At 43.9% G+C, this 12,670-nt stretch overlaps 1 pseudogene across 1 annotated transcript in view; it reads left to right on the forward strand.

Annotated features, from left to right (window-relative positions):
* LOC311101895 (neurofibromin-like) overlaps nt 1–12,670 on the forward strand; it is a 178,213-nt pseudogene that overhangs the window by 145,554 nt on the left and 19,989 nt on the right. Inside the window, exons 34-41 of the transcript in view lie at nt 54–486; nt 4,927–5,267; nt 5,775–5,977; nt 6,392–6,585; nt 7,826–7,966; nt 9,711–9,990; nt 10,286–10,496; nt 10,630–10,691. The product of the transcript in view is annotated as a neurofibromin-like (transcript). The remainder of the gene's footprint in view (nt 1–53; nt 487–4,926; nt 5,268–5,774; nt 5,978–6,391; nt 6,586–7,825; nt 7,967–9,710; nt 9,991–10,285; nt 10,497–10,629; nt 10,692–12,670) is intronic.

Raw genomic sequence — 12,670 nt, forward strand, 5'->3', positions numbered from 1 at the left:
CTCCTCTTCCATCAGACCTATCCTCAATTTCTCTTTCCCTTCTCTTTCCGCAGGTTTAAGACAGGCCAGATCAACGGAGACCTTCTAATCTACCATGTGCTGCTGACCCTGAAGCCTTACTACTCCAAGCCCTATGAGATCGTAGTGGACCTGACCCACGTGGGGCCCAGCAACCGCTTCAAGACAGACTTCTTGTCCAAGTGGTTTGTGGTGTTCCCGGGCTTCGCCTACGAGAACGTGACAGCGGTCTACGTGTACAACTGCAACACATGGGTGAGGGAGTACACCAAATACCACGAGAGGCTGCTGACAGGCCTGAAGGGCAACAAGCGGGTGCAGTTCATCGACTCGCCGGCGCGGTTGGCGGAGCACGTAGAGGCAGAGCAGCAGAAGCTCCCGGCGGCCACGCTAGCCCTGGAAGAGGACCTCAAGGTGTTCCACAACGCCCTCAAACTGGCCCACAAGGACACCAAGGTCTCCATCAAGGTCAGTAGCGCACTGGTCCGTGTGTAACCCTAGCATTAACCCTAACTTTCAAACTGGCCTACAAGGACAACAGGGTATGGGGAACAGGGAAGTGTGAAGGGCAGGCGGGAACAAGTAGAATTGTTTACTCAAAGGTCCCATGCAGCTGTTTTTTGGGTAACAATTAAGTAACAATTAAGTACCTTACTGTGATTGTTTTAAATTAAAATTGTCAAAAAAATAATAATGCTTTTTGATAGGACTGTCTGGGAGTGGTCTAAATGGGGAGGGGAAAACTGAAAATTAGCTGTTATTGGCAGAGGGGTTTGGAACTCTTTCTTATTGGTCTATTAACCTCTACGGGATCGGTGTCCCGTATACGTGACGGTTGAGCTAACGTGCGCTAAAGTGATTAGCATGACTGTTGTAAGTAACAGCAAACTTTCCAGGACATAGACATGTCTTATATGGGCAGAAAGCTTAAATTCTTGTTAATCTAACTACACTGTCCAATTTACAGTAGCTATTACAGTGAAAAAATACCATGCTATTGTTTGAGTGCACAACAACAAAAAACGCATCACGGCAACTGGTTTGATACATTCACCTCTGAAGGTAAATAATGTACTTACATTCAGTAATCTTGCTCTGATTTGTCATCCTAAGGGTCCCAGAGATAAAATGTAGCATAGTTTTGTTTGCTAAAATCCATTTTTATATTCAAATGTAGGAACTGGGTTCTACAGTTTGAACCACGGCTGTCTCTGGCTCCACCCCCACCCGCCCGGCCATCTAGATGTGTGAAAGTTAGTGTATAAGCTAATGATCCATCATGTATGACATTCCTGGTAGTGTGTAAACTTAAATTTTGTATTACCGTATAATTTTTGTATGTTCTCTATAGAGCCAACTAGGTGAAAAATCTGTCTATGTGCCCTTGAGCAAGGCACTTAACCCTAATTGCTCCTGTAAGTCGCTCTGGATAAGAGCGTCTGCTAAATGACTAATATGTAAATGTGAATGTTATGTACTTGAAAATGTATCAATTGACCAATTTGGCACATTTGGGCAGACTTGATACAAAATAGTCCAGTATTGCAATGCTTCACTGGATCAATCTGAAACTTTGCGCACACACTGCTTCGATCTAGTGGCCAAAATCTAAATTGCGCCTAAACTGCAATATTATATTGTGGCCTTTCTCTTGCATTTCAAAGATTTTTTTTTTTTTTATGAGTTTTTTTTGTTTGTATTATCTTTTACCAGATCTAATGCGTTATATTCTCCTACATTCATTTCACATTTCCACAAACTTCAAAGTCTTTCCTTTCAAATGGTATCAAGAATATGCATATCCTTGCTTCAGGTCCTGAGCTACAGGCAGTTAGATTTGGAAATTTCATTTTAGGCGAAAATTGAAAAAAAGGGTCTGATCCTTAAGAGGTTAACTAATTTACAGCATGGTGATGTCACCATGGAAAATCACAACTCCATCGCACCAAAACAGGCTGAAATTTCAGGTAGTCTTTTCAAACAGCTCTTACACTAACAGGGCTTCATCATCATTTTCACAATTTTACAGTGTTATTCCAACCTCATAGTGTAGAAATATATATAAACTCAGCAAAAAAAAGAAACGTCCCTTTTTCAGGACCCTGTCTTTCAAAGATAATTCGTAAAAATCAAAATAACTTCACAGATCTTCTTTGTAAAGGGTTTAAACACTGTTTCCCATGCTTGTTCAATGAACCATAAACAATGAATGAACATGCACCTGAGTAATGGTCGTTAAGACACTAACAGCTTACAGACGGTAGGTAATTAAGGTCACAGTTATGAAAACTTAGGACACTAAAGTTGTCTGCCGAAAACCAAACACTGCATTCCACAGTAAGAACATCATACCAAAGGTCAAGCGTGGTGATGGTGTGGTGGTTTGGGGATGCTTTGCTGCCTCAGGACCTGGACGACTTGCCTTAATAGAAGGAACCATGAATTCTGCTCTGTATCTGAGAATTCTACAGGAGAATGTCAGACCATCCGTCTGTGAGCTGAAGCTGAAGCGCAGCTGGGTCATGCAGCAAGACAATGATCCAAAACACACAATCAAGTCTACATGAAAATTGCTAAAAAGCAACAAATTGGACGTTTTGGAATGGCCTAGTCAAGGTCCAGACCTAATCCCAATTGAGATGTTGTGGCAGGACTTGAAACGAGCAGTTCATGCTTGAAAACCCACACGTCACTGAGTTAAAGCAGTTCTGCATGGAAGAGTGGGCCAAAATTCCTCCACAGCGACGTGAGAAACTGATCAACAACTATAGGAAGCATTTGGTTGGAGTCATTGCAGCTAAAGGTGGCACAACCAGTTATTGAGTATAAGGGGGCAATTACTTTTTCACACAGGGGAATTGGGTGTTGCATAACTTTGTTTATGAAATAAATGAAATAGATATGTAATTGTTGTGTTATGTGTTCACTTATGTTCCCTTTATCTAATATTAGGTTTTGGTTGGAGATCTGATAACATTCAGTATCACAAATATGCAAAAGTAGAGAAAATTAGAAAGGGGGCAAATACTTTTTCACAGCACTGTATATATATATATATATATATATATATATATATATATATATATATATATATATATACACACACACAGTGGGGAGAACAAGTATTTGATACACTGCCGATTTTGCAGGTTTTCCTACTTACAAAGCATGTAGAGGTCTGTCATTTTTATCATAGGTACACTTCAACTGTGTGAGACGGAATCTAAAACAAAAATCCAGAAATTCACATTGTATGATTTTTAAGTAATTAATTTGCATTTTATTGCATGACATAAGTATTTGATCACCTACCAACCAGTAAGAATTCCGGCTCTCACAGACCTGTTAGTTTTTCTTTAAGAAGCCCTCCTGTTCTCCACTCATTACCTGTATTAACTGCACCTGTTTGAACTCGTTACCTGTATAAAAGACACCTGTCCACACACTCAATCAAACAGACTCCAACCTCTCCACAATGGCCAAGACCAGAGAGCTGTGTAAGGACATCAGGGATACAATTGTAGACCTGCACAAGGCTGGGATGGGCTACATGACAATAGGAAAGCAGCTTGGTGAGAAGGCAACAACTGTTGGCGCAATTATTAGAAAATGGAAGAAGTTCAAGATGACGGTCAATCACCCTCGGTCTGGGGCTCCATGCAAGATCTCACCTCGTGGGGCATCAATGATCATGAGGAAGGTGAGGGATCAGCCCATAACTACACGGCAGGACCTGGTCAATGACCTGAAGAGAGCTGGGACCACAGTCTCAAAGAAAACCATTAGTAACACACTACGCCGTCATGGATTAAAATCCTGCAGCGCACGCAAGGTCCCCCTGCTCAAGCCAGCGCATGTCCAGGCCCGTCTGAAGTTTGCCAATGACCATCTGGATGATCCAGAGGAGGAATGGGAGAAGGTAATGTGGTCTGATGAGACAAAAATATAGCTTTTTGGTCTAAACTCCACTTGCCGTGTTTGGAGGAAGAAGAAGGATGAGTACAACGCCAAGAACACCATCCTAACCGTGAAGCATGGAGGTGGAAACATCATTCTTTGGGGATGCTTTTCTGCAAAGGGGACAGGACGACTGCACCGTATTGAGGGGAGGATGGATGGGGCCATGTATCGCGAGATCTTGGCCAACAACCTCCTTCCCTCAGTAAGAGCATTGAAGATGGGTCGTGGCTGGGTCTTCCAGCATGACAAAGACCCGAAACACACAGCCAGGGCAACTAAGGAGTGGCTCCGTAAGAAGCATCTCAAGGTCCTGGAGTGGCCTAGCCAGTCTCCAGACCTGAACCCAATAGAAAATCTTTGGAGGGAGCTGAAAGTCCGTATTGCCCAGCGACAGAAGGATCTGGAGAAGGTCTGTATGGAGGAGTGGGCCAAAATCCCTGCTGCAGTGTGTGCAAACCTGATCAAGACCTACAGGAAACTTATGATCTCTGTAATTGCAAACAAAGGTTTCTGTACCAAATATTAAGATCTGCTTTGCTGATGTATCAAATACTTATGTCATGCAATAAAATGCAAATTAATTACTTAAAAATCATACAATGTGATTTTCTGGATTTTGGTTTTAGATTCCGTCTCTCACAGTTGAAGTGTACCTATGATAAAAATGACAGACTTCTACATGCTTTGTAAGTAGGAAAACCTGCAAAATAGGTAGTGTATCAAATACTTGTTCTCCCCACTGTATATATATATAAAACACAGGAAAATCACATTTTTGACTTCTTTGGGCCTCAATCAATTTGAATAGATTAGTTTGTTGCCAAAGGGAAAGTAGAAGGTTCAATTGATTGGCTATTGAGTCCTGCTTTATGTAGCAGCATGCGACAGCTGGTCTGTGTTGTCATGTACACACTTGTCGCTCAACAACAACCCTCCCTATTATCCCAGGTGGGCACCACGGCCGTCCAGGTGACGTCAGCAGAGCGTACCCGTGTCCTGGGTCAGTCGGTGTTCCTCAACGATGTGTACTATGCCTCTGAGATCGAGGAGATCTGCCTGGTGGACGAGAGCCAGTTCACCCTGACCATGGCCAACCAGGGCACGCCCCTCACCTTCATACACCAGGAGTGTGACGCCATCGTCCAGTCCATCATCCACATCAGGACTCGCTGGGAGCTGTCGCAGCCAGACTCCATCCCCCAGCACACCAAGATCAGGCCCAAAGACGTGCCGGGCACCCTGCTGAACCTCGCCCTGCTCAACCTGGGCAGCTCAGACCCTAGCCTCAGGTCAGACATTCAACATAGCTAAACTCTCTAGCTTCTTGGTGGATTCTGGGAAATGTAGTCCCATGGATATCTCGGGGGGGTCAATCAGAGCAGGTCTTGGTTGTAGCGTGTTCTCTGAAATATGAGCAGTAGCTAAATACAACCAACTTCCTGATTTGAAATGGAATATAGTAGCTCAATCAATCAATAAAATGTATTCATAAAGCCCTTTTTACATCAGCAGATGTCACAAAGTGCTATACAGAAACCCAGCCTAAAACCCCAAACAGCAAGCAATGCAGATGTAGAAGCACGGCGACTAGGAAAAACTCCCTAGAAAGAAAGAACCCTAGAGAGGAACCAGGCTCTGAGGGGTGGCCAGTCCTCTTCTGGCTGTGCCGAGTAGAGATTATAACAGTACATGGCCATTAAGGCCAGATTTTTCTCCAAGATGTTGTGAGTATGTGTGAGGAGATGGTGTTATCTAACCTCTGCTGTGTGCCTTAGCTAACTGTGTCCCCTCCACAGGTCTGCAGCCTACAACCTGCTGTGTGCCTTAACCTGCACCTTCAACCTGAAGATCGAGGGCCAGCTGCTGGAGACCTCAGGCCTGTGTATCCCTGTCAACAATACCCTCTTCATAGTCTCCATCAGCAAGACGCTGGCCGCCAACGAACCACACCTCACCCTGGAGTTCCTGGAGGAGTGCATCTCCGGCTTCAGCAAGTCTAGTGAGTCTAGAACACGAACGCACACAAACACATATACTCACAAATGCATTGACTGAAATTCATTCCAAAAGATGCCCTCTCACTCTCTTTTCTCAGTCACACCCACCCGACCATGTTCTCTTTTACAGACCCACACTGACACTCTTACTTTCTCTCAGTAGACATGCACTCATACACACAGACAGGTGTAACGATCCACATCAACATGTCCTGACCAGTTGATGCGAAAGCCATTCGTTTTGGGGGGACTGTTTGATTGCCTTATCCATCAGTGTGCATTGAGCCATGGCTCTGGAGCCCTCGGCTCTCAGTGCGGGTGTCATGTCATTCATCCACACGCCAACCTCTGCTCCTCCACACTGCAGCAACAACAGAGGAGCTGGTGTTATCTAACCTGTGATTCTGTGTGTTTAGGTATTGAGCTGAAGCACCTGTGTCTGGAGTACATGACCCCCTGGCTGCTCAACCTGGTGAGGTTCTGTAAGCACAATGACGATGCCAAGCGCCAGCGCGTCAGCACCATCTTGGATAAGCTCATCACCATGACCATCAGCGAGAAACAAATGTACCCCTCTATACAGGCCAAGATCTGGGGCAGCCTCGGCCAGGTGAGAGTCACCGCACACACACACACTCGCTCTCACACACTCACGTATGCATACACACCAGTTGTTTGACCAGTTGTTACATTTTAGTGAAACACTCTTATCTTAGAGGGCACATGTTTGCTTAATGTACTGTTAAATGTCTCCAAGCTCAATAGAAACTGCCCATGTTGGCATTCTCAGAGAGTTAGGCTTACAGAGATGGGAGGCAGCCAGGTAGAAGATAGGAGGGACATTTAGCATTTTTATAGGCACAAGGAATGGTTTATGAATCCAACATGCCGAATCATAGCCAGTGTTTTTCAATATAAAACATTTTATAGGCACAAAGAATGGTTTATGAATCCAACATGCCGAATCATAGCCAGTGTTTTTCAATATAAAACATTTTATAGGCACAAAGAATGGTTTATGAATCCAACATGCCGAATCATAGCCAGTGTTTTTCAATATTTAAAAAATGTATAGGCACAAGGAATGGTTTATGAATCCAACATGCCGAATCATAGCCAGTGTTTTTCAATATAAACATTTTTATAGGCACAAGGAATGGTTTATGAATCCAACATGCCGAATCATAGCCAGTGTTTTTCAATATAAACATTTTTATAGGCACAAGGAATGGTTTATGAATCCAACATGCCGAATCATAGCCAGTGTTTTTCAATATAAACATTTGTTATTGGCACAAGGAATGGTTTATGAATCCAACATGCCGAATCATAGCCAGTGTTTTTCAATATAAACATTTGTTATAGGCACAAGGAATGGTTTATGAATCCAACATGCCGAATCATAGCCAGTGTTTTTCAATATAAACATTTTTATTGAGTTGTTTTATTTTATTGAGGGTATCGAAATGACAGAACTCTGGGGTTTGAAGTGTTCTTCCTAAATATCGTTATCTACATTGTAAAAGTTCAATGGCTTGTCTCAGATGACTGCAATATAGACATCTGAATATAGCTCTCTCCATAGATAATAAACAACTCATTCTAAACTCATGGTAGAGTTTCCTTCATATTTTTCATACCCAACCCATTCCTTTTATATCCATTCGGGGTGGTGAACAAGTGCACACTTTGGGGAGAATGGCAGTTCCTTGTGTCTGACTTTGTGACCTGTCAATTCTACATAATGTATTTATTTCTGAACAGTCCCTAATGTTTAGCCCCACTGAATGCAACCCAGATTGTATGTGACCTGGTGACCTTGTAACCTGACCTGTGACCTCTGCCCTCAGATAACGGACCTGCTGGACGTGGTGTTGGACAGCTTCATCAAGACCAGCGCTACAGGAGGCCTGGGCTCCATCAAGGCTGAGGTCATGGCTGACACAGCTGTGGCTCTGGCCTCAGGGAACGTCAAACTGGTCTCCAGCAAGGTGGGTATCTACACTTTGAGCTAGTTTACCAGGCTAACACAGGCTAACACAGGCTAAGACATGCTAACTGGGCCAACGGTTTTCAATGGCAAAATGGCTAACAGTTTCCTGTCAGTCTCATGTTAACACTGACAGGGTAACGTGGCTAGGCTAGCATTCCTGCACTGGGAACATTCCTCCGTGTCACTGTCTCATGCTAACACAGCTAATACTCCTCCATGTCAAGCCCTGTGTCCCAACATGGATGACGTCACTGTCCTTGTCCTCAATGAACCCTCTGGTCGGAGACCGTTTTCCTCTCAGAAACTCCATGAAATCACTATCTCAAAGTATACTTTAGTAAAACTCTGTTAGAATCTTAATCACGGCCTAACAGTCCCAAGATGGATTTTCTAAATCATCATTTTGGATTAAGCAAATAAATATTCCGGTGTTATCAATATTATGATGCAGACAGTTTTTGTATGATACGAAGATAGACTCATCAAAACACTTTGTCCCAGACAACATATATTAAGTGCTGTTTTTAATCTAAAATGTCCTCCAAACAAAGAACATTTAACACTTACCAATTTAGTTTAGTTACGACTTCTCTCCACTTACATAATCCAAACTGACCGACTCATCAACTCAATGTCCATCATCTGTGAGCTGTTTATCCCAATTGTCCCTCTTACTGAGATAGAAACACAGACAGACACAAACCCTCACAGCCCAGGCAGACAATAGTAAGCCAGGCCCTCGCTCCTATTGTGGCAGACACTGTAAAGCATGGCAGTGAATGGTCGTCATTGTGAAGATGTTTTGCTAAGGAACAGCAAACACAGTGCTCTTTTAGTTGAAGTGTCGTAGCAGCCATCTTAGTCATTTACATCTATTTAAGTGAGTAATCAATGACTTTAAGCTTCACATTTGATTTGTAATTTGCAGGGTTTGTGTGTTCTGATATAGTCATCTTAATGTACACATCCATAAGAGGGTGGGCATTGTTTGGTTGGCATGTGCCAGCCCAGCCACTACTGATGTCATGACAGGCCAGCTATTGGGGACAAAGGGGACTTTGTCTGGTCCCCTTGGCCTATTTGTCACCCAAGGCTTGAGCCAATTATGTTTTATTTACAGATATAATCACTGCCATCTTCTCTCTGCCTCCTATTACGCCAACATCCAAAAATACATCTGAAGTTTTTTTTAGGGAGACTGCTCGCTTTTAACATAAAATACCGGGCCTCCTGAGTGGCACAGTGGTCTAAGGCACTGCATCACAGTGCTTGAGGTGTCACTACAGACCCAGGTTCGATCCCAGGCTGTGTCACAACCGGCTGTGACTGGGAGTCCCATAGGGCGGGGCAGCGTTGTCCTGGTTAGGGGAGGGTTTGGCCGGGGGGGCTTTACTTGACTCATCACGCTCTAGCGACTCCCACGGTTTGGCGGGTCATGTTTCGGAGTACGCATGAAACTCTAGACCACCTCTCCCGAGCCCATTGGGGAGTTGCAGCGATGAGACAAGATTGTAATTGGATCGCAATTGGATATCACGAAATTGGGGAGAAAAAGGGGGTAAAATACAAAAAGAAATGTTAAATAAATAAATAAAATACCAAAAAAGATACTGCTCTTGGCAGATATTAATTCTGTTGATGTTAACTCCATCAGTAAGCTCAAAGTATATGATGTCATATCACTGACTCTACCTTTTTAATACCTCATAATGATTGGTTATCTCCACACACCCTCTGACCAGGTGATTGGCCGGATGTGTAAGATCATCGACAAGACGTGCCTGTCTCCCACGCCCACCCTGGAGCAGCACCTGATGTGGGATGACATCGCCATCCTGGCCCGCTACATGCTCATGCTGTCCTTCAACAACTCTCTGGACGTAGCGGCTCACCTGCCCTACCTGTTCCACGTGGTCACTCTGCTGGTGGCCACCGGCCCCCTGTCCCTACGGGCCTCCACACACGGCCTGGTCATCAACATAATCCACTCTCTCTGCACCTGCTCCCAGCTCAACTTCAGTGGTGAGGAAGCACACCGTATCTTCCCTGCAGACTATATACCATCTGTAGTTAAACGGCATACCCTTCCCTGGTCATTAATGTGTATGGATGCCACTGGGCTCCCGTGCAAGTAAGATATAATTGAGAGATCTAATGTAAACACAGCATGCAGTGAACTATGAAACTGCTTCAATAGAGGTAGATTTCTGTGTTATTTCTGTTCATTTAGACCTATTTGCTATAGATATCAGCGTTCAGGGTTTCTCTTTCAGAAGAGCAACAAGCCATCTTCTCCTTTTGTCATGATCTCTTCCAGAGGAGACCAAGCAGGTCCTGAGGCTGAGCCTGAGTTCTCCCTTTCTAAGTTCTACCTGCTGTTTGGCATCAGTAAGGTCAAGTCTGCTGCGGTCATCGCCTTCCGCTCCAGCTACCGCGACCGCTCCTTCTCCCCCGGCTCCTACGAGAGGGAGACCTTCGCCCTCTCCTCCCTGGAGACCGTCACTGAAGCCCTGTTGGAGATCATGGAGGTGAGGGAGACACACACACAGGCATGCACAAACACACACACATTACTTGATATATTGTGCTTGATGAATACCGTATAATGTCCAGAATACATGCAAATCCCAATGTCTGACTGAATGTGTCCTCTCCTGAAAGGCGTGCATGAGGGACATCCCAGCGTGCAAATGGCTGGACCAGTGGAACGAGCTGGCTCAGAAGTATGTTTTCAGATATCCTTTGAGACAGATTCACTTTGACCACTATCAATGAATATATACACACTCTTTTTACGGCCCTCTAACCAATTGTGCTATTATGTGTGTTTTTTCGCGTTATTTGTAATTTATTCTGTACATAATGTTTCTGTCACCGTCTCTTATGACCAAAAATAGCTTCTGGATATCAGGACAGCAATTACTCACCTCGTATTGGACGAAGATTTTTTCTTCAAGGAGTCGGACGTAAAGGATATTCTACAGACACCCAACAAGGCCCAAATCCCCGTCATTCGCATGAGAAAGAGTGACGGAGATATCGTGGACGTAGGTCGGGGGACCTTGTAAGGATCCGACGGCGAGCGAGTAAACTGCCGCTCCCATCAATCCTATAAGCCAACGTACAATCATTTGAAAACAAAATGGACGACCTAAGATTACGGTTATCCTACCAACGGGACATTAATAACTGTAATATCTTATGTTTCACCGAGTCGTGGCTGAACGACGACATGGATAACAAACAGCTGGCGGGATATACGCTACATCGGCAGGATAGAACGGCTGACTCCGGTAAGACAAGGGGTGCTGGTCTGTGTATATTTGTAAACAACAGCTGGTGCAAAAAATCTAATACTAAGAAAGTCTCTAGGTTTTGCTCGCCTGAGGTAGAGTATCTCATGATAAGATGTAGACCACACTATTTACCAAGAGAGTTTTCTTCTATATTTTTCATAGCTGTCTATTCACCACCACAAACCAATGCTGGCACTAAGATTGCACTCAATGAGCTGTATAAGGCCATAAGCCAACAGGAAAACGCTCATCCAGAGGCAGCGCTCCTAGTGGCTGGGGACTTTAATGCAGGGAAACTTAAATCCGTTCTACCTAATTTCTACCAGCATGTTAAATGTGCAACCAGAGGAAAATAAACTCTAGACCACCTTTACTCCACACACAGAGACACATGCAAAGCTCTCCCTCGCCCTCCATTTGGCAAATCTGACCATAATTATATCCTCTTGATTCCTGCTTATAAGCAAAAACTAAAGCAGGAAGCACCAGTGACTCGGTCAATAAGGAAGTGGTCAGATGAAGCAGATGATAAGCTACATGACTGTTTTGCTAGCACAGACTGGAACATGTTCCGGGATTCTTCCAATGGCATTTTTTTATTAATTTTTTATTTAACCAGATAAACCAGTTGAGAACAAGTTCTCATTTACAACTGCGACCTGACCAAGATAAAGCAAAGCAGTGCGATAAAAACAACAACACAGAGTTACATATGGGGTAAACAAAACATAAAGTCAAAAATACAACAGAAAATATATATATACAGTGTGTGCAAATGTTGCAAGTTATGGAGGTAATGCATTAAATAGGCCATAGTGCAAAATAATTACAATTGAGTGTTAACACTGGAATGATAGATGTGCAAGAGATGATGTGCAAATAGAGATACTGGGGTGCAAATGAACAAAATAAATAACAATATGAGGATGAGGTAGTTGGGTGGGCTAATTTGAGATGGGCTGTGTATAGGTGCAGTGATCGGTAAGGTACTCTGACAACTGATGCTTAAAGTTAGTGAGGGAGATAAGAGTCTCCAGCTTCAGAGATTTTTGCAGTTCGTTCCAGTCATTGGCAGCAGAGAACTGGAAGGAATGGCGGCCAAAGGAGGAGTTGGCTTTGGGGATGACCAGTGAGATATACCTGCTGGAGCGCATACTACGGGTGGGTGTTGCTATGTTGACCAATGAGCCAAGATAAGGCGGGGATTTGCCTAGCAGTGATTTATGGATGACCTGGAGCTAGTGGGTTTGGCGACGAATATGTAGTGAGGACCAGCCAACAAGAGCGTACAGGTCACAGTGGTGGGTAGTATATGGGGCTTTGGTGACAAAACAGATGGCACTGCGATAGACTACATCCAATTTGCTGAGTAGAGTGTTGGAGGCTATTTTGTAAATGACATCGCC

This window comes from Coregonus lavaretus, assembly GCF_964263955.1.
Source record: "Coregonus lavaretus genome assembly, chromosome: 26".
NCBI lineage: Eukaryota > Metazoa > Chordata > Actinopteri > Salmoniformes > Salmonidae > Coregonus > Coregonus lavaretus.